The following is a 21481-nucleotide window of genomic DNA, read 5'->3' as shown; positions in this document are numbered from 1 at the left end:
CAGGATGTACCAGGCGTAGGAGAATAGGAGAAGCGAAAACAGGCCAAATTATCTATGACTAATAGGGCAGAGCGACCGTGTAGCGGGATGTACCAGTAACAGGAGAATAGTGTGCCAGTCTCAGGAGGGATGTGGCAAACGGATGGAATTTAGTTTGGCAGGATGATCACACGAAGACAGCAAACTATGTCAGGATAGTCACATATAAGGAATGAGATAAATAAGAATAAGGGGCGACAGGCCTTAGAGTAATGGGAGAAGTAAACAGAGGCGGAGAGAAGTTAGACAAAGGTGGAGTGAAACTAAAGCTTGTGATAGGTTACGTGCTACAATGGGGTGAAAGGGGAGGACCGAGAGATGCAGCTGAACAGCATAAATCAGAAGATAACCCTCAGATCGGGGTGCTTACTCATTAGGCACCCGCTCTTGCATGTACGTATCAATAATATTCGCTGTTTCAGAATTTGATTTGGATTGAAATTTATTAATATGTGAGTTTTGTTTCTTACAGTTGAATATCAAGAATGCCTTGAAAGTGAATGGTGGCAAGAAGACAAAGTTACTTGCATAAAAACAGCATTCCCAACAAGATAGACAGTCTCAGCAAAAGTAGAGGAAATGCCTGTAATCTAATTGTCATTACAGAATCAAGGCTGTATGATGACCAGGACTGAGAATTGACTACTCAATAGGAAGGACAGACAGGAAGAAAAAGGAAGTGGAATTGTGCTGATAATAAGGATGACAGTCAATACGTTAGTGAAGGGTGATCTCAGATTAGAATCAGCAAAAGGCAGCAGATATTGATTATTTACAAACCACCAAATTGTAGAGATGGAGTGGGGAATGTTCTATTCAGGAGATGAGGCAAGCTTGCAGTATGGGCCACAGTTATGTGTGGCAACCCGAATACAGACTGGGTTGGTAATTGAGTGCAAGGATTGTGGGGACCACATTTCTAGAGTGTCTTGGGAATGATTTTTCTAGGACAGCATGTTGAAGACTCAACTAGAGGGCAGAATATTTTAGAGTTAGAACGACAAAAGGGAAAATTAATCATTCTGTTGCTAAAGAAGATTTAGGGATGAGTAACCACAATCTATTAGAATCTTACATTACATTTGAAAGTGAGGTAGTTCAATATGAAGCAAGGGTGTTAAGTTTGAATCAGGGAAATTATGAAAGCGTAGGCATAACTTGCTGAGCTGGATTGGAAAATTATTTTAAAAGATATGACTGTACATAAGAAATAAACAGTCAGTGAAGAATTATTGCATGGCTTACAGCAACTGTATATTTCTTCAAGTTGCAAAAACTCAAAAAAAGGTCAGTCAACCTGCCAAAGGAAGATAAGAATAACATAAAATGAAAAGGAAAGGCTTATAAAGTGGCCAGAAATAGTAATAAGTCTAAGGATTTGGAAGCTTTTGTAATATAACAAAAGAGGACCAAGAACTAGATAATGAAAAGACGGATAGAATATGAATATAATCTAGCAAAAGAAAAATGAACTGGCAAGTTTTCTATAGGTACACAAAAAAAAATTGTCTAAGGCATATGGGGGTCCGTTGGAGTCAGGAGAATTTATGACGGAAGAAATAGAATTTATAATGGTAGAGAAGCTAAATGATTACTTTGTGCCTGTTTTCACTTAGGAGTTTATAAGAAATGTTCTAGAAGTAGAGATCCAAGTAACAATGAAGAATGAGGAGTTAAAAGTATTAGTATTGTTAAGAGGACTGTATTGGAGAAATTAATGGGGCTGATAGCTGATAAATCCTGTGTACATAATTGTCCATATCCCACAGTGTTGAAGGAGGTGGCTAAGATAGTCAATGCATTGGTGATCATCTTACAAAATTCCATAGATTCTGGAATGATTCCTGCAGATTGGAAATGAAGAATGTTACCTCACAATTGAAGAAAACAAAAATAAAAAGCCGAAAACTGCAGACATCTCAGTAGTGGAGGAAATGCTGGAATCAATCATAAAGGTAGTGATAAGTGGGCACTTGGATACAAATGTTCTGACTGATTAAAGTCAGTATAGATTTACAAATGAAAAATTGTGTTTGACAAACTAGATTTTTGAGCATGTCCTAACAAAATTAATAGGGGTAAGCTGATGGATGTAGTACATCTAGATATTCAGAGGGCTTTTGGTAATGTCTCCCACAGGAAGGTGGTTATCAAGATTAAATGGGGGAATAAAATAGCAAATGGATTAAGGATTGGCTAACTGACAGTAAACAGAGAGTAGGAATAACTGGATCATTCTCACATTGACAGGCTGTGACTTGTGAAGTGGTGCAGGCTGATACAATTACAACTTTTAAAAGGCATCCAGATGAGTATGTGAATAGAAAAGGTTGAGAGAGACATGGGCAAAATGCTGGTAAATGGGATAAGATTGATTGCTCCTCGAATGCTGCCTGACCTGCTGTGCTTTTCCAGCACCACTCTAATCTAGACTCTGATTTCCAGCATCTGCAGTCCTCACTTTTGCCCAGTTGATTTAGGATATCAGGTTGGCATGGACGAGTTGGACTGAAGGGTTTGTTTCTGTGTTGTACAACTCTATGACACTAAGGACTGCAAGGATCAGTACTGGTGTACCATATGGATGAGTACTGGGGTCCCAACTGTTCAGAATATCTATTAATGATTTTAAATGAGGATCAAACCTCCAGCTGAGACCTATCATGTTTGGCAAGAAGAAGGATTCTCACTGAATAGCAGAATCAACAACTCAAAGAGCGATGTAAAAGTTTTGATTCGGATTTTTTTTGTATGGATATTAGCCTTATGGAAGTTGGAGACCAATTTGCCAAATAGCTTTAAAATGTGGGTTTGGAGGAGAATGGAAAGGATCAGATGTGCAGACGCTAACAAGTCATGACAGATTGTGGAGAGTGATTGAGTGAAGAAGTTTGTTGAACACAATTTGGAAAAAACAGAGAAACAGTATCAGGATCATTTTAAGAGGGTGTAAAAGATATAAAGCAATGAAGAGTTTAGGGAAAAAAGCAAGTACCAATGTTGGATGGCTTGAAAATTGAAGCAAGTTATTGACAACTGAAAAGATCTGCACAAGATAGAGAGATGTAGGAAGACGAGAGAATGAGCCAAATGCCTGTCTTTGGATGGAGCAAACAGGATGCTGGTGATGATAACCAAACAATAGGCTTTAGAAACACCTCAATGAGTTTTGTGTGGTATGTGTGTAAAATTACTTCGGGGCTGAGTGAGAGCTGAAAATCCTGAAAAGTTTTACTGTTCAGATGTTGTCATTGTAAAATGAGGCAGCTGTCCAACTGACAATGACATAACAGAGCATTATAAGGGGAAAAATGAACATATTACCCATATTGGTCAAAATCCGTTTTGTGAAAAGTCTGACAAAACCGGTCAAATGAAATATATATAATTTGTCAAAGTTGATAAAGTGAATTTCACAAAAAGGCCATTAGTGCTTTTCAACTGAGCAGCTAAAGGGCCAAAACTATAAAGAATATAAAATGATCAGAATGTTTGTTTTTTCTGATTAGTCAAACTGTCCACTTTGTGACAACTAAAGCCTGTGACTCTAATCTGGATCTCAATGGCAGGGCAGTCCAATCAAAGCAATACTTATCAATCAAAAGCCTATCAATTAGATGCGCTGCAGTAACTAGCTCTCATATTATATGTCAGGTCTCCCATCACGGAGAGGGGATTTGTTCTGACTGTGCAGTGAAAGTAAGATCTGCCATACCAAGATAAACGATTCATGCAGCTCATAGATTAGGAACGTGTCTCCATGCTTCTGGCAGATAGAGGTTTCATGGTCAATACAGATCCATGCACCACTGCTCCCAGCCATTTCCATCAAGAGATTTGCATCCTCAATCAATTCGCTCACTTGAAGTACTTTTGCAAATAACCTGCACAAATTGGCCCTGGATTTGACAACCACACATAAATGCATTCATCAGGGGTGGTATTAACTGGTTTTGGTAAAACCATCCTCATTCAAGATAAGCCTTTCTTGAGCCCATCAGTGATATGAATACTGATAACGTGTGACAGATATCCAGCGCAACCTAACAGCCACTGTCTTAACTTGTCCATCTCAGTAATTTGACAAGCTATTTCAGGATTGCTAGGTATTCAGGTTTACTTTCCAAAAATGCACATTTGGAGGCTCTGGAAACCAATTTAAAGGCATTTTGCTAGCCCATTGGGTCATCAGTATGCCTGATTAATTATTAAATGGCTTGCATGATCAGCAGTTACTGTCTGTGTGTGCACCTCAGGAATGCTTTGGTGCTATTTTAGCCAGGTCTGACTCATCCATTAAATAGTTATTAAAGTCCCGCATGGGTATATTTGGATGCTGAAGGTTGAGTTTCAGATTTTTTTTTAAACAAAATACACTTCAGGTTCATCAATTAGGGAATGTGCAGTTCAGGATCAATGAATCAAAGAGGCGTATAGAAGGATGTATGCATAAGAAAAAAAAGAGAGATCTGGGTCAGGGAAAACAGCATAAGCAAGCAAGGACTTGTATGGAATATAGATAAGTTTACCTCACAGCCTGTTTCTGTGCTGTTGAATATAAAATGTGCTGTACCCATTGGCAAAATATAATATGACAAACAAATTGAGCACAAGTAGAAATTAAATGTATCCACACTGAAAAATTAGTCAAAGCTCACCAAAGTTAAAGCAGCTCAGCATTTGTAAAGTCTATGCACACAGTGTGCTTTATGCTATAACTTGATGTTGTCTTCAATCTCTCACTCCCCTTTCATTGTTCCTGTTAAATGCTGTCAAGCTATCACAACATCTTGCAGACTTACAATACTAGCTTATATTTTTCTGTTTCTGATTTTCCAGAATCTGTCAGACCTTATTATTTGTCACCAGTGTACAAAAGAATGCAGGATAATTTCTGATGTTGACCGTATATACCTAGAATCATAGAATTTTACAATTCAGAAGGAGGCTATTTGAGCTATCGAGTCTGTACAGACTCCCAAAAGAGCTACTCACCTGATCCCATTCTCCAGCACTATCTCTGCAAAAACACTTTCAAATGTATATCCAGCTCTCTCAAATTGATGTTATATTACTTGGTCGATTGCATAACACTCTTGGGAGGTGAGATATTTTACCTGTGATGCACCTTAGATAATTTTAAGAAGTCTTACACCATCCTATAAACGCAATTTGAATTTTAAACAGACCATCCACCCAATGACTTCACATTGGCCCGCAACACCTTCCTCCATACCAATTCAGCTTCTTCATCTCCAACCTAGTTAAGCTATTAATCTTCTTGACAGTCAACAAAGAATGCAGATGCCAGAACAGAAACACAAACAAAAATTGCTGGAAAAGCTCAGCAGGTCTATCAGCATCTATGGAGAGCAGTTCTGAACAAGGATCACTGGATCTGCAACACTAGCTCTGTTTTCTCTGCACAGATGCTGCCAGACCTGCCCAGTTTTCCAGCAATTTCTGATTTTGATTCTTCTGACAGTCTTCTCCATTTAAGATCACTGTCTTCCTTCCCACATACCTTTGCCACTTATTCCATTATTACCAATGTTCTCTTCTCTCTCCCATCCCCTTCCTTTTCATTCCCTTTAATGTCAATCCATACCCTTCCCCCAAACTTTTATTTTATCCAGGCATCTCTATGGCACACAAGAAAATGTAGTAATGATGAAAGGTCCTTTTCTTTAATCATAGAATTCCTACAATATGGAAGCGGGCCATTCGGCCCATCGAGTCAACACCAACTCTCCAAAGAACATCCCACCCAATCCCTGAAATCCTATATTTCCCATCACTTATCCCCCACCACGCCCCAACCTACACATCTTTGGACTGTGGGAGGAAACTGGAGGAAACCAATGCAGACACGGGGACAATGTGAAAATTCCACACAGTCACCGAGGGAGGAACTGAATCCAGGTCACTATAAGACAGCAGTGCCAACCACTGAGCCACCAAACTGCCCTTGTTGAGTGTGCATTTAAAATTGACCAGGATACCATGGAAAACATCTTTTCTCTTCCTTGTAAAGTCCCAGGGCTTAGCGGTGTGTGTCTGTCACTTGGGAGGGCAGGCAGGACATCAGTTCACTGCTTCAGCCAAAAGAGGGTGCTTTCCACACTCCTGAGTACACTTTGAAGTGTCTGCTGAAATTGGTCTTGGGGCAGAAGTTGACTTGCAATGTTCCAGCTCAGAGTTGAATGTACACTGAGGGAATAAGAGCTGCAAGCTGGAAGAATAGTGAAATCACGCCAGGGCTTCTGCCATCGCCTGACAAATGGGCTTAATGTGAAAACGAGCAAAGTGTGAGAACAGTTACTTGCATGTATCTGTCCATTTCACATCATGAGACAATGCAGAGTTTACTGTAGTATTATTCTAATGTTCTCAAAGCTTTTCTCCCAGGAGGGAGTCTTCAGAAAAGTTTATTATAAAATCATTTTGATATGTATGAGCAGATATCAAGGCTTCTCATGAGACTGGAATAATTAGGATCCTCTACCATTAATATCCTTCGCAAAAATCCAGCCAAAAGCCCCAGTCTGCAAAAACCTGTTATTACACATTTCAAAGATGATGCCACATCTGTAGGGACTCTCAATGGAAAATTCCTTGCACAATGGCATAATTATTGGTAGCTTGATTATTAACATCTTTTATCCAAGGTATGCTGCACTCCTGGGGAAAAAAAGAAGACTACATGGAGATTTATTTCATTTGCTCACTTCCCTTCTCTTCCGGGGTCATCCAGCTCTATGTGGTTACCCACTGCCTCAATTGTTATGCTGATACTTCCATCTTTCTTTGAACCCACGTTACTGTGGAAAAAAAAACAATTGAATGGAATGTGTGCAGAGGAAAGAGAACTGAAAGCTAACAGAAGAAACAGCCTTTAATGCTGCTTAGCGTCAGAGGTATTGTACCTCTCTCTTTCTCTCTGTCTCTCCCTTTGTTATGAGGGGAGTATCTTATTAACTGTCCATCAGACCACAGTCATCGCATTACCCTCCTTGTAAGTACATGAAACAGAGTTATAGGTTCACCTGGCAATAATCTTTGTGCTCAAGGTTTATCAACAGAATGGTCTAGCTCTAACAGGAACCACAATAGATAGAGTAATAAGAACTAGGAATGAAGGTTAGTGTGCAGACAATCTGCAGAAGAGAACCAATCTGTGAAGAAAAGAGAGAAAATGATCCAAGTCCAAATATTTTCTTTTGTTCGGGTGATGCAATGAGAAAGGTCCTGCTACTCTACTTCAGTTGTAAATTGCTTTCTATGGTGAAGCATCGAATCATGTGATTGCACCCACCAACACTGAATAATCTTCCCATCACCCAATTGAACACTGCACATTGCTTGTTTTTTAAATAATACGATGGAGGCGGAATGGTGAGATCTTTCCTGCAAAGATGAAACTCAGCTTGAATCTAAGAAATGGACCATCACCTAAAAGAAAGAGTTGCCCAACCCAGCAAAAGAGAAACTTAAATTCAATCAACTAGAAGAAATTGAAATTGTGATTTGCAACTGAACTTACTGATTTAAACCTGAGGAGCAGAATGCATAAGCTATGTGAGGAATATCTGCATCATTGATAAAGGACAGCAGAATGAGAGAGCAGCAGACATTAGAAAACGACACTGCAAAATGTGCCATTTGAACTTATCAGGATTATGTGAGAGCACAACAGATTAGTCCAGACTCAAGGTTCACAAGGCACCATCCTGAGAGGAGAGATAAACAGGAAAGAAGCAATTGTTTATGACTGCTGTATTGGCAGCTCTGAGAGAGGGACCACCGTCTACAATTGGATACTGGCCATAGTAATGGCCTCTTCATTAGCTGCCGCTAGTAAAATGTCTGCTGAAAACTCACCGTACGTCCAGATCGACCTGTGACCTCATTGAATCATAGAACCCCCACAGTGCGGAAGCAGGCCATTCAGCCCACTGAGTCCACACTGACCCTCCGAAGAGCATCCCACCCTAACGCATCGCCTACCCTATCCCTGCGACCCTGCATTTCCCATGGCCATTCCATTCAACCTGCACATCTTTGGATGGTGGGAGGAAACCAGAGCACCCAAGGGTAGAATGTAACCCAGATCCCTGACACTGTGAGGCTGCAGTGCTAACCCTGAGCCACCATGCTGCCCCACTGAAAACTGGTTACAGTTTCTATGCCAAAAATACCCCCTTTTGTTATCATTTTGACCAATGTCTTAACAAGGCAATTATTTGATTTTTGATGTCGTACTTCCCATAATTGTATTATTGCTCTTATACTTCACATCAGATTGGCTATCATATTTGCTAAATAACTCAATGAACATGCTATGCAATTAGCTTTCTGTATACAGCAAACACTGGGTATTCAGACTTAACTATAATTCAGCCCTTTGCATGAGGTGGTTATGGTCAGAGGGACAGAGATATAATTAGTCTGAGGGACAGGAGCTAGTTACAGTCTGAGGACCAGGTGCTGGTTACAGTCTGATGGACAGGAGTTGGTTACAGTCTGAGGGAGAAGGAGATGGTTACGGTCTGAGGTCCAGGTGTTGGTTACAGTCTGATGGACAGGAGTCGGTTACAGTCTGATGGATGGGGAGGTGGTCACAGTCTGATTGACAGGGAGATGGTTACATTCTGAGGGATTGGGAGGTGGTCACAGTCTGATTGACAGGGAGATGGTTACATTCTGAGGGATGGGGAGGTGGTTACAGTCTGAGAGACAGAGAGATGGTTACAGTCTGAGGAATAGGGAGGTGGTTACAGTCTGATAGATAGGAGCTGGTTACAGTCTGAGGGACAGGGAGGTGGTCACAGTCTGATTGATAGGAATTGGTTACAGTCTGAGGGACAGGGAAGTGGTTACAGCCTGATGGATAGGAGCTGGTTACAGTCTAAGGGACAGGGAGGTGATTACGGTCTGAGAGACGGAACTAATTACAGTCTGAGGGACAGGGAGGTGGTTATGGTCTGAGAGACAGAGAGATTACGGTCTGAGGGACAGGGAAGTGGTTACGGTTTGAGGGACAGAGAGGTTACGGTTTGAGGGACAGGGAGATGGTTATGGTCTGAAGGACAGGAAGGTGATTATGGTCTGAGGGTCAGGGAGATGATTACTGTCTGAGGGACAGGGTGACGGTTACAGTTTGAGGGGCAGGGAGATGGTTACGGTCTGAGGGACAGGGAGATGATTACAGTCTGAGGGACAGGGTGATGGTTACGGTTTGAGGGACAGGGAGATGGTTATGGTCGGATGGACAGGGAGATAGTTACAGTCTGAGGGATAGGGAGGTGGTTATGGTCTGAGGGCTAGAGTAATGGTTATGGTCTGAAGGACAGTCAGATGGTTGGTTTGAGGGACAGGGTGGTTACAGTTTGAGGGACAGGGAGGGTATGGTCTGAGTGACAGGGAGATGGTTACAGTCGAAGGGACAGGGAGGTGGTTACAGTCTGAGAGACAGGTTGATAGTATGGTCTGAAGGACAGGGACATGGTTACGATTTGAGGGACAGGGAGGTTACAGTTTGAGGGACTGGGAAGTTACGGTCGAAGGGATAGGGAGGTAACAGTCTGATACACAGGGTGGTTATGGTCTGAGGAACTAGGAGGTTGTGGTCTGATGGACAGAGAATTGGTTACTATCTGAAGGTCAGGGAATTTATGGTCTGATGGACAGGGAGGTTACAGTCTGAGGGCACGAGAGGTTATGGTCTGAGGGACAGGGAGGTTATGGTCTGAGGGGCAGGGAGGTTACAGTTGGAGGGCCAGAGAGGTTATGGTCTGAGGGACAGGGACGTGCTTATAGTCTGATGGACAGGGAAATGATTGTAGTCTGAGGGACAGGGAAATGATTATAGTCTGAGGAACTAGAGCTGGTTACAGTCTGAAGGACAGGGAGATGTTACAGTCTGAGGGACAGGGAGGTTACGGTCTGAAGGACTGGGAAATGTTATAGTTTGAGGGACAGGGAGGTTACAGTCTGAGGGACAAGGAGGTAACAGTCTGCAGGACAGGAAGATTACAGTGTGAGAGACAGGGTAGTGGTTACAGTCTGACAGACAGGGAGGTTATGGTCTGAGAGACAGGGAGGTTACGGTGTGATGGACAGAGAGTTGGTTACTGTCTGAAGGAGAGGGAGGTGGTTATGTTCTGAGAGACAAGGAGGTTACGGTCTGAGGGACAGGGAGGTTGTGGTCTGATTGACAAAGTGTTGGTTACTGTCTAAAGAAAAGGGATGCTATGGTCTAAGGGACAGAGACGTGCTTAAAGTTGAAGGACAGGGAAATGATTATCGTCTGAGGTACAGGGAAATGATTATCGTCTGAGGAATAGGAGCTGGTTACAGTCTGAAAGACAGGGAGATGTTACAGAGTGAGGGACAGGGAGATGGTTACAGTCTAAGGGACAGGGAGATGGCGACAGTCTGAGGTACAGGGAGGTTATGGTCTGAGGGGACAAGGAGGTTACAGTCTGAGGGACAGGGAGGTTATGGTCTGAGGGGACAGGGATGTTACAGTCTGAGGGACAGAGAGGTTATGGTCTGAGGGGACAGGGAGGTTATAGTCTGAGGAATAGGGAGGTTATGGTCTGAGGGGACAGGGAGGTTACAGTCTGAGGGACAGGGAGGTTATGGTCTGAGGGGACAGGGAAGTTACAGTCTGAGGGACAGGGAGGTTATGGTCTGAGGGGACAGGGAGGTTACAGTCAGAGGGACAGGGAAGGTACAGTCGGAGGGAACAGGGAGGTTATGGTCAGAGGGACAGAGTGGTTATGGTCGGAGGGGACAGGGAGGTTATGGTCTGAGGGGACAGGGAGGTTATGGTCGGAGGGGACAGGGAGGTTATGGTTGGAGGGACAGAGTGGTTATGGTCGGAGGGGACAGGGAGGTTATGGTCGGAGGGACAGGGAGATTATGGTCTGAGAGACAGGGAGATTACAGTCAGAGGGACAGGGAAGGTACAGTCGGAGGGGACAGGGAGGTTATGGTCTGAGGGGACAGGGAGGTTATGGTCGGAGGGGACAGGGAGGTTATGGTCGGAGGGGACAGGGAGGCTATGGTCAGAGGGACAGAGTGGTTATGGTCGGAGGGGACAGGGAGGTTATGGTCGGATGGACAGAGTGGTTATGGTCGGAGGGGACAGGGAGGTTATGGTCTGAGGGGACAGGGAGGTTATGGTCGGAGGGGACAGGGAGGTTATGGTCGGAGGGGACAGGGAGGTTATGGTCGGAGGGACAGAGTGGTTATGGTCGGAGGGGACAGGGAGGTTATGGTCGGAGGGGACAGGGAGGTTATGGGCTGAGGGGACAGGGAGGTTATGGTCTGAGGGGACAGGGTGGTTATGATCTGAGGGACAGGGAGGTTACTGTTCGAGGGACAAGGACGTGCTCATAGTCTGAAGGATGGGGAAATGATTGTAGTCTGAGGAATGGGAGCTGGTTACAGTCTGAGCGATAGGGAGGTGGTTCCGGTCGAATGGACAGGGAGGTCATGGTCTGAAACTGTATTTAATGGAAATCGGCATTCTTCAATATTTTTCTTTTTTAGTTTTTGATTCCCTGATTGTTTCTTTTCCTGCACATTTCCTTACATGTTGACATCTATCCTAATTCTTCACATCTTTTGTACCCTCCAAATTTCCTGTTTCTTTCCTTTGATCAAAGTGACTACACCGACTGTTGTTAGGCTAATATGTAGCTTACCTTACTTTTGATTTATTTTTATTAGTCAGGTTCTTCTTAACAAAATACTTCCATCTCTCCTTAGTTTTCTACTCAGCATGCTTAATAGCCTTCTTCTTTTCCCATTAATTTCAAAGTCCCTCATCGACTCCTCACATAAAATACAATAATCAGGATTCTTAGTGCTATCTAGCCCATGCTTGTGTTTTCAGATTAGACTCCACATCCCACCAAGATCCTCAATTGCCTGTTCTCTTTGCTTATTAACTTGCACTGTCTGCATCATGTACTTTTACAAGGATCTCTTTCTGTAGATTGAGGCAGCAGCATAGTGCCTCTGTGGTTAGCACTGCTGCCTCACAGTGCCAGTGACCCAGATTCGATTCCAGCCTCAGGTAACTGTCTGTGTGGAGTTTGCACATTCTCCCCGTGTCTGCGTGGGTTTTCTGTGGTTTCCTCCCACAACCCAAAGGTATGCGGGTCAGGTGAATTGGCCATGCTAAATTGACCATAGTTTTCAGAGGGAAATGGGTCTGGGTGGATTACTCTTCAGAGGATCGGTGTGGACTTGTTGGGTCGAAGGGCTTGTTTCCACACTGTAGGGAATCTAATCTAATTTAGTCCAAAAATTAGGCTGAGGGATAGATATAATGCCCAATGGATTGGACAAATTGAATCACCTCATTCTCCAAAGACTGAAGTACATTGGGATCATGTACAGAATTGCGTGTTCCCAGTTGGTTAAAGTGCAGAATTACTGTCCCAATAATAAGGCATCCCATCATCTGGGTGACTGCTGCATATTGAGATGCCCTTGAAGGCTGTATAACCTTCCTGTTCACTGAGCTGCTCTTTTAGGCTGAGCCACGAGGTCAGCCACTGCCAATGTACGTCCATCCTTCAGGCATGAAGTGACCACGAAGGAAGGATCATCTACCTCTCTGGACACCAACCCCCACCCCCCTCCCCCACCCACCACCAATCCTTGACCTCCGTCCCTTCACAAGGAATCTACTGGGAGCTCTCTATGGGGTCTACCAGACATTGTCCCCACCCAGAGGGGTCCTGTCCCAATGTTTGTAAAATGTCAGTGATGGTGAGAAGTGGCCATCATTTTGTTTAGTTTCCCATAGATTTCTTGTGCATTGGCAATTGCCTTGGCTTTAATTCTGCTGTTGAGAATATCCCACACCAGTGGGAAAATGACAGACTCTTCCGGATGTCATTATATAACTTCCTGCTGCCTCCCAGCCCAACTTCAGAGAGCTGGTAAACCCCATCCACTTTCCTGGCACATTGAGAGCTGCTGGTGAGCAAAGAAAGTCACAGTGTGTAGACAACAGCGTGCACGTCATGAACAGAGGGAAAGGAATATATCTCATTGTGAGTAATCAGCACTCACTGACTGCTCCACACACAAAGAGGAGGAGCCAATACGAGTCATCAGTTTTCTATCCAATGATAGGTATGATCCTTACTGTCGTACCACCTTCATGAGTGAGCAAGAAGGCAGGTCCCAAATCCAGGTGGAACATGGAGCAACCCCTGTGATTTTGGTGCCGATTTCTTGCATTCTGACAACCCAACTGGCTAAGTCTGAATTGCTGCAAACACGTGCACTTTCATGTCCCTGTTGTAGTCTGGAGCTATGGACTGTGATGGTAAAGGTTGCAATTTGTTTTCCAGCACATCGCTAACCAGGAATGAATTCTAGTCTCCCTGGGAAGGTATTGTTTAACTTGATATGGTGCAGAGAAGATGTTGCCATGGTTGGAGGGTTTGAGCAATAGCGAGAAGCTGATAGGCTGAGGCTATTTTCTCTGGAGTGTCAGAGGCTGAGATGTGACCTTATAGAGGTTTATAAAATCATGAGGGACATGGATAGGGTGAATAGACAGGGTCTTTTCATAGAGTCATAGAGATGTACGGCATTGAAACAAACCCTTCTGTCCAACCCGTCCATGCCGACCAGATATTCCATCCCAATCTAGTCCCATCTGCCAGCACCCAGCCCATATCTCTCCAAACCCTTCCCGTTCATATACCAATCTAGGTGCCTTTTAAATGTTGTAATTGTACCAGCCTCCACCACTTCCTCTGGCAGCTCATTCCATACACGAACCACCCTCTGTGTGAAAAAGTTGCCTCTTACGTCTCCTTTATATCTTTCCCCTCTCCCCCTAAACCTTTTCCCTCTAGTTCTGGATTCCCCCACCCCAAAGAAAAGACATTGTCTATTTATCTTATCCGTGCCCCTCATGATTTTATAAACCTCTATAAGGTCACCCCTCAGCCTCCGACAGTCCAGGGAAAGCAGCCCCAGACTATTCAACCTCTCCCTATCGCTCAAATCCTCCGTCCCTGGCAACATCAGAATTGCATGCAATATTCCAACAGTGACCTAACCAATGTCCTGTACAGCAGCAACATGTTCCACCTGGATTTGGGACCTGCCTTCTTGCTCACTCATGAAGGTGGTACGACAGTAAGGATCATACTCCCAACTCCTGTACTCAATACTCTGACCAATAAAGGAAAGCATACCAAACACCTTCTTCACTATCCTATCAACCTGTGACTCCACTTTCAAGGAGCTATGAACATGCACTCCAAGATTTCTTTGTTCAGCAGCACTCCCTAGGACCTTACCATTAAGTGTATAAGTCCTGCTAAGATTTGATTTCCCAAAATGCAGCACCTCTCATTTATCAAAATTAAACTCCATCTGCCACTCCTCAGCCCATTGGCCCATCTGATCAAGATCCCATTGTAATCTGAGGTGACCTTCTTCGCTGTCCACTGCATCTCCAATTTTGGTGTCATCTGCAAACTTACTAACAATACCTCTTATGCTCACATCCACATCACTTATATGACAAAACATAATGGACAGGCACCAATCCTTGGGGTACTCCACTGGTCACAGGCCTCCAGGCTGAAAAACAACCCTCTACAACTACCGTCTGTCTTCTACCTTTGAGCCAGTTCTGTATCCAAATGGCTAGTTCTCCCTGTGTTCCATGAGATCTAACATTGCTAACCAGTCTCCCATGAGAAACTTTGTTGAACGCCTTGCTGAAGTCCATATAGATCACATCTACTGCTCTGTCCTCATCAATCCTCTTTGTTATTTCTTCAAAAAACTCAATCAAGTTTGTGAGACATGATTTCCCATGCACAAAACCACGTTGACTATCCCTAATCAGTCCTTGCCTTTCCAAATACATGTACATTCTGTCCCTCAGGATTCCCTCCAACAACATGTCCACCACCAACATCAGGCTCACTGGTCTATAGTTCCTTGGCTTATCCTTACCACCCTTCTTTAACAGTGGCACCATGTTAGCCAACCTCCAGTCTTCCGGCACCTCACCTGTGACTATCGATGATACAAATATCTCAGCAAGGGACCCAGCAAACACTTCTCTTGCTTCCTACAGAGTTTTCGGGTACATCTGTTCAGGTCCTGGGGATTTATCCACTTTGATGTGTTTCAAAACATCCAGCACTTCCTCCTCTGTAATATGGATATTTTTCTAGATGTTACCATCTATTTCCCTACATTCTATATCTTCAATGTCCTTTTCCACAGTAAATACTGATGCAATACTCATTTCTTATCCCCCCCATCTCCTATGGCTCCACACAAAGGCCACCTTGCTGATCTTTGAGGGGGTCTATTCTCTTCCTAGTTAATCTTTTGTCCTTCGTGTATTTGTGAAAACCCTTTGGATTTTCCTTAACTCTATTTGCCAAAGTTACCTCATGTCCCTTTTTTGCCCTCCTGATTTCCCTCTTAAGTATATTTCCACTGTCTTTATACTCTTCTAAGGATTCATTCAAACTGTCTTGTCTATAACTGACGTATACTTCCTTTTTTTCCTTAACCAACTCCTCAATTTCTTTCGTCATCCAGCATTCCCTGCACCTACCAACCTTTCCTTTCACCCTAATAGGAATACACGGTCTCTGGACTCTTGTTATCTCATTTCTAAAGTCTTCCCATTTTTGAGCCATTCCTTGACCTGAGAACATCTACCCCCAGTCAGCTTTTGAAAGTTCTTGCCTAATGCCATCAAAATTAGCCTTCTGCCAATTTAGAACTTCAACTTTTAGATCTGGTTTATCTTTTTCCATAACTATTTTAAAACTATTAGATTATAGTCGCTGGTCCAAAAGTGCTCCCCCACTGACACCTCAGTCACCTGCCCTGCTTTATTTCCCAAGAGTAGGTAAGGTTTTGCACCTTCACTCATTGGTACATCCACATGTTGAATCAGAAAATTCCCCGGTAATGGGAGTCTAAAACTAGATGGCATAGGTTTAAGATGAAGGGGGAAAGATTTAAAAGGGGCCTAAGGGGCAAATGGTCCTGATATGGGACTAATTGCAATATTTCAAATTTTGCTGATGACATCAAACTGGGTGGAAATGTAATTTGTCAGGAGGATGCAAGGAAGCTTCAAGACATCTTGGACAAATTAGATGGAATATAATGTGAATAAGTGTGAAGTCATTCATTTTGATAGAAAGTCAGAAAGGTAGAATATATCTTAAATAGTGAGACATCGGAAAGTGCAGATCTCAAAAGGGACCTGGGCATCCTTGTTCATGAGTTCCTGAATGTTAGTGTGCAAGTGCAGCAAGTTATTAGGGATCAGGGATTCTGTGATAGAAGCCATTTGGCCCATCGACTCTGCACCGACCCTCCAAAGAGTGTCCCACCCTATCCCCATAACCCCACATTTACCATGACTAATCCATCTAGCTTGTACACATCCCAGGATACACTATGAGGCAATTTAGCATGGCCAGTCCACCTAACCCGCACATCTTTGGACTATAGGACAAAACCAGAGCATGTGACAGAAATCCACTCAGCCATAAGAAGAGCTTGAAAACTCCACACAGACAGCTTCCTGAGGCTGCAATCGAACCCAGGTCCCTGGCTCTGTGCTAAACACTGAGCCACAATGTCACCCTGAGGCACACAAATGATATGCTGGCTTTCATCGCCAGTAAATTTGATAATGGATAAAGATGCCTTGCTGCTTTGTGTGCCCCCTCCTGAAGTACTGTATACTGTTTTGGCCAAAGAATCTATTTGCAATAGGAGTTCACCAAACTGAAACCTGAGATGTCTGGATTGTCTTATGAGGAAAGATCAATGAGACTGGGTCTGTATTTCCCTGATTTTCGAAGGATATGAGATGACCTCATCATAAAATTCTTCCAGCGTATGGCAGGGTGTATGTAGATAAGTGCTTTCCCTAATGGATGAGTCCAACACCAGGCGAGATAGTATAACGTAAGACTGAGACGAGGAGGAATTCCTTCATTTGGAGGTTGGTAGATCTGTGGAATTCTCTTCCCTAGCGAAGGTCTATAGAAACTCAACTACTGAGCATGTTCAAGACTGAAGCAGATCAATTTCTGGAGATTGTTATATCAAAGGATATGAAAGTAGTGCCAGAAAGTGACAAAGAGGTAGATGATTAACCATGATCTAAATCAATAGCAGTGAAGAGTTAATGGGCTGAGTGGCCTATATTCGTGGATCAGAATGTACCTTTTCATATAGAGATGGGAAAAATTAATGGAGACAGTGGTCAATAACCTGGTCACATTGTCAGGAAAAACTTGAATTGAGGAACTCAATTTTAACGTTCTCATTGACTACAGAACCTATTGTTGCAGATTGAATGACTGTTATAGGCACAAAATTGTATTTTATTATTGAATTCTTTTTCCACTGATTTTGGCTGCACAGGGCTGATAGCAACTATTTAGCCAATACATTTGCGATACAGGGATGGTATTCTGGAAGGATAAGACCAATGAGTCAAAAGGTTATGCTCTATTCTTGTTATTTTTTTAAGTCCTCCCTGCCTTCCAACCACACTACATTTTAAGGATAAGGGAACTGACTGCAAACTCCAATCAGTGTTTTCAATAACCATGAAGTGAAGAACAAGTAAAGTCTGTTTTGTGCCAACTAATTTTTTTGCCAATGTTTTGCAGACTTACTGAGCCCTGCATATTGACTCATAGGGATTTTTAAAATTCTTTCATCTGAAATCTGGTGTTGCTGTCAACACCAATATTTCTTGCCCATTTCTACTTGCATTTGATGAGTTCCACTTCTGAGAGGTTTTTGAAAAATGATTTTCAATGATTTGAGGTCAAATGGGCAATGAAATCTTTCCTGAATAGTTATGCATTGATGTGATATGCCCCCAAGACAGGATTAGTCATGATATACTAATGATCTCCCACTGTCACACTGTTAGCTCCTGTAAGAAAAAGACAAGATATGGCTCATGTCATACTGAAGAATTCAATGAATGTTGTGGCAGTACCTTGTACTTACCGATGTACATTACAATCATAGGCGCTTGCAAGTCTCAGCTCAAGTTATGCCATTTGGAAGTATTACCACTCAGCCTCCAACATTCCAGGAACAAACCCTCCAGGCCAAGCAACAGACTTGTAATTTTTCTCTGCACCTTTTCAAGTTTAACAATATCCTTCATTTAGCAGGGTGAATAGAATTGTACACATATTCCAAAAGTGGCATCGCCCCTCCCTGCTCCCAATTATCTCTCAACCCCCCGGTCCACAAGTCTCATTCCTGACAAAGGGCTTATGCCCGAAGTGTCTCCTTGGATGCTGCCTGACTGGCTGTGTTTTCCCAGCGCCACACTCTTTGATTCTGATCTGCAGTCCTCACTTGCTCCCTGCAAAAGTAACACAGCCAAGTTACGATCGTAGACATCTTATAGCACAGAAGAAGGCCATTCAGTCCACTGTTCTTCTGCTGGCTCTTCAAATGAGCATCATTACTTACTACCAATGTCCTGCTTTATCCCTGTACCCTTGCACTTTAATTTTACCCAAATAAACAGGCAATGCCCTGACACCAAAATTAGAGGTATAGTGGACAGCGAAGAGGGCTACCTCAGATTACAACAGGATCTTGATTGGATGGGCCAATGGGCTGACAAGTGGCAGATGGAGTTTAATTCAGAAAAATGCGAGGTGCTGCATTTTGGGAAATCAAATCTTAGCAGGACTTATGCACTTAATGGTAGGGTCCTAGGGAGTGTTACTGAACAAAGAGACCTTGGAGTGCAGGTTCATAGCTCCTTGAAAGTGGAGTCACAGGTAGATAGGATAGTGAAGAAGGAGTTTGGTATGCTTTCCTTTATTGGTCAGAGTACTGAGTACAGGAGTTGGGAGGTCATGTTGCAGCTGTACAGGACATTGGTTAGGCCACTGTTGGAATATTGCATGCAATTCTGGTCTCCTACCTATTGGAAAGATGTTGTGAAACTTGAAAGGGTTCAAAAAAGATTTACAAAGATGTTGCCAGGATTGGAGGATTTGAGCTATAGGGACAGACTGAACTTGCTGGGACTGTTTTCCCTGGAGCATCGGAGGCTGAAGGGTGACCTTATAGAGGTTTACAAAATTATGAGGAACATGGATAGGATAAACAGACAAAATCTTTTCCCTGGGGTCAGGGAGTCCAGAACTAGAGGGCATAGGGTTAGGGTGAGATGGGAAAGATATAAAAGAGACCTGAGGGGCAATGTTTTCACGCAGAGGGTGGTATGTGTATGGAATGAGCTGCCTGAGGAAGTGGTGGAGGCTGGTACAATTGCAACATTTAAAAGGCATCTGGATGGGTGTATGAATAGAAAGATTTTAGAAGGATATGGGCCAAGTGCTGGCAGGTGGGACTAGATTGGGTTGGGATATCTGGTTGGCATTGACAGGTTGGACCGAAGGGTCTGTTCCCGTGCTGTACATCTCTATGACTCTATGACTAATTGAAGCTGCCTCCTCACCATTTCTCGGCATTGCATTCCATACCCTAAGGATTGGCTGAGTGAAAATCTTTATCCTGAAGAAGGGCTCATGCCAAAACGTCAATTCTCCTGCTCCTTGGATGCTGCCTGATCTGCTGCGCTTTTCCAGCAACACATTTTTCAGCTCTGATCTCCAGCATCTGCAGTCCTCACTTTCTCCTGAAAATCTTTATTCTCCTATCATCTTTGCCTCTTTTGCAGGCCTCTTTAAATCTAAGGTCTCTCATTGTTGCTTTTACAGGATTTTAAAAACTTTTATATTGGATCTTCACTTAGCATTCTTCTCTCCATGGAGAACATCTGAACTTCTTTAATAACGGAATTTTCTCATCCCGAGTAACATTCTTGTAAATTGCTTTTGCACGATCTTCAATGCATTCACACCCTTCCTAACATCTGAAGCCAGAACTTTACACAGTACTCCAGCTGAGGTCTAACAAATGTCTTTTACAAAATCAACATCACTTCCTTGCTCTTATATTCTGTTAATAAAGCCAAAGATACTGTACTCTTTGCTTACGTTTATCTCCATCTGTATACCAATGATCTATGTGTATATATAAATATACACACAGGATATTGTGCTCCTGAACCTCCTTCAGAATTTTGTCTATAATTTAAATTTGAGAATTATGAAAATCATTATTCCACATGATCTTCCCTATAATAACTGTATATGGACCTGATCCAGTGACATTGTAAAAATGCCAGCTTTCAAGTGGAAGTAGGAAAGGGAATAATGGAGATCTGGCATCGTGAGTAGCTGCCCATGGTCATTAATTCAGAGGATCTAGACAGGTGATTGACACAGTCGAAATGACCAGCCCCAGAATAAGGTCCATCGATCTGGGTAGGTGGGCAGAGAGCAGTGCAAGCAAAAGCATGGGGGTGAAGGAAGACCAGGAGGTCTCCTACATCAGCCCAAGGGAAGAACAAAGACAGCTGCCACCAAAGACCATTGGACATCAGGGACATGGGAGTGCACTGCCCATACTCCGTTCTACAGAATGGCTTCAAGTTCTGTGAAACTTTCTCATCTGTCACAAGCTATATGCTTGCTTTCTTAGCCTAATTAACTAATGTTAGCTGAATGTACCAAAAGTATCGAGACTTAAAATGTGCATTCTTGCATATATGTATTAGAACAGGTGTTTTTCAGTCTTCAACAGAAAAATTAGGATGATGTATTATTGCACAGATCTAGAAAAGTACTGCACCCTAACATTATCACATATAACATATGGTAATAAAGGTCTCTATTTTACTCTCTGTACATTTAATAAACCAGCAGTTAGTCAGTTAATCAACTATGTAGGTAAGGTACGGTGGCTCAGGGGTTAGCACTGCTGCCTCACAGCGCCAGGGACCCGGGTTCAATTTCTGCCTCAGGCAACTGTCTGTATGGAGTTTGCACATTCTCCCCGTGTCTGCATGGGTTTCCTCCCGATGCTCTGGTTTCCTCCCACAGTCCAAAGATGTGCAGGTTAGGTGAATTGGCCATGCTAAATTGCCTGTAGTGTTAGGTGCATTAGTTAGGGGGAATGGGTCTGGGTGGGATACTCTTCGGAGGGTCGGTGTGGACATGTTGGGCTGAAGGGCCTGTTTCCATACTGTAGGGATTCTAATCGAATCTAATCTAATTGCAGTTAAAGTAAGGATGTAATGCAGTCTGCATATGTAAGGCTGACGTGTCATATTTATGTACACAGTCAGAGTTTAACAAACTTCTAGATGTTTATCTAAATAAGAATTCAAGTCTTAGTAGTTTTTATTACATGGGCTAACAAATAGAATAACATATCTTAGCGGCTCATAGGATGAAATTGCAGCAAGCCTGTTGACACCAAAAGTATCAAGACTTAAAATGAATAGGCTAAA

The 21481-nt window shown here is 43.0% G+C and overlaps 1 long non-coding RNA gene across 1 annotated transcript in view; it reads left to right on the top strand.

The window, feature by feature from the left end:
* Positions 1-343: 343 nt before the first annotated feature.
* Positions 344-21481, top strand: part of LOC148149188 (uncharacterized) — a 69778-nt gene continuing 48640 nt past the window's right edge. The window contains exon 1 of the long non-coding RNA XR_015758202.1: positions 344-432. This is a non-coding gene — a long non-coding RNA (uncharacterized LOC148149188). The remainder of the gene's footprint in view (positions 433-21481) is intronic.

This window comes from Chiloscyllium plagiosum, unplaced genomic scaffold, assembly GCF_037043375.1.
Source record: "Chiloscyllium plagiosum isolate Xiang-an unplaced genomic scaffold, Cpla_swu_hap1 HiC_scaffold_9, whole genome shotgun sequence".
Classification (NCBI taxonomy): Eukaryota; Metazoa; Chordata; class Chondrichthyes; order Orectolobiformes; family Hemiscylliidae; genus Chiloscyllium; species Chiloscyllium plagiosum.
This window is presented reverse-complemented; position numbering and strand designations above follow the sequence as displayed.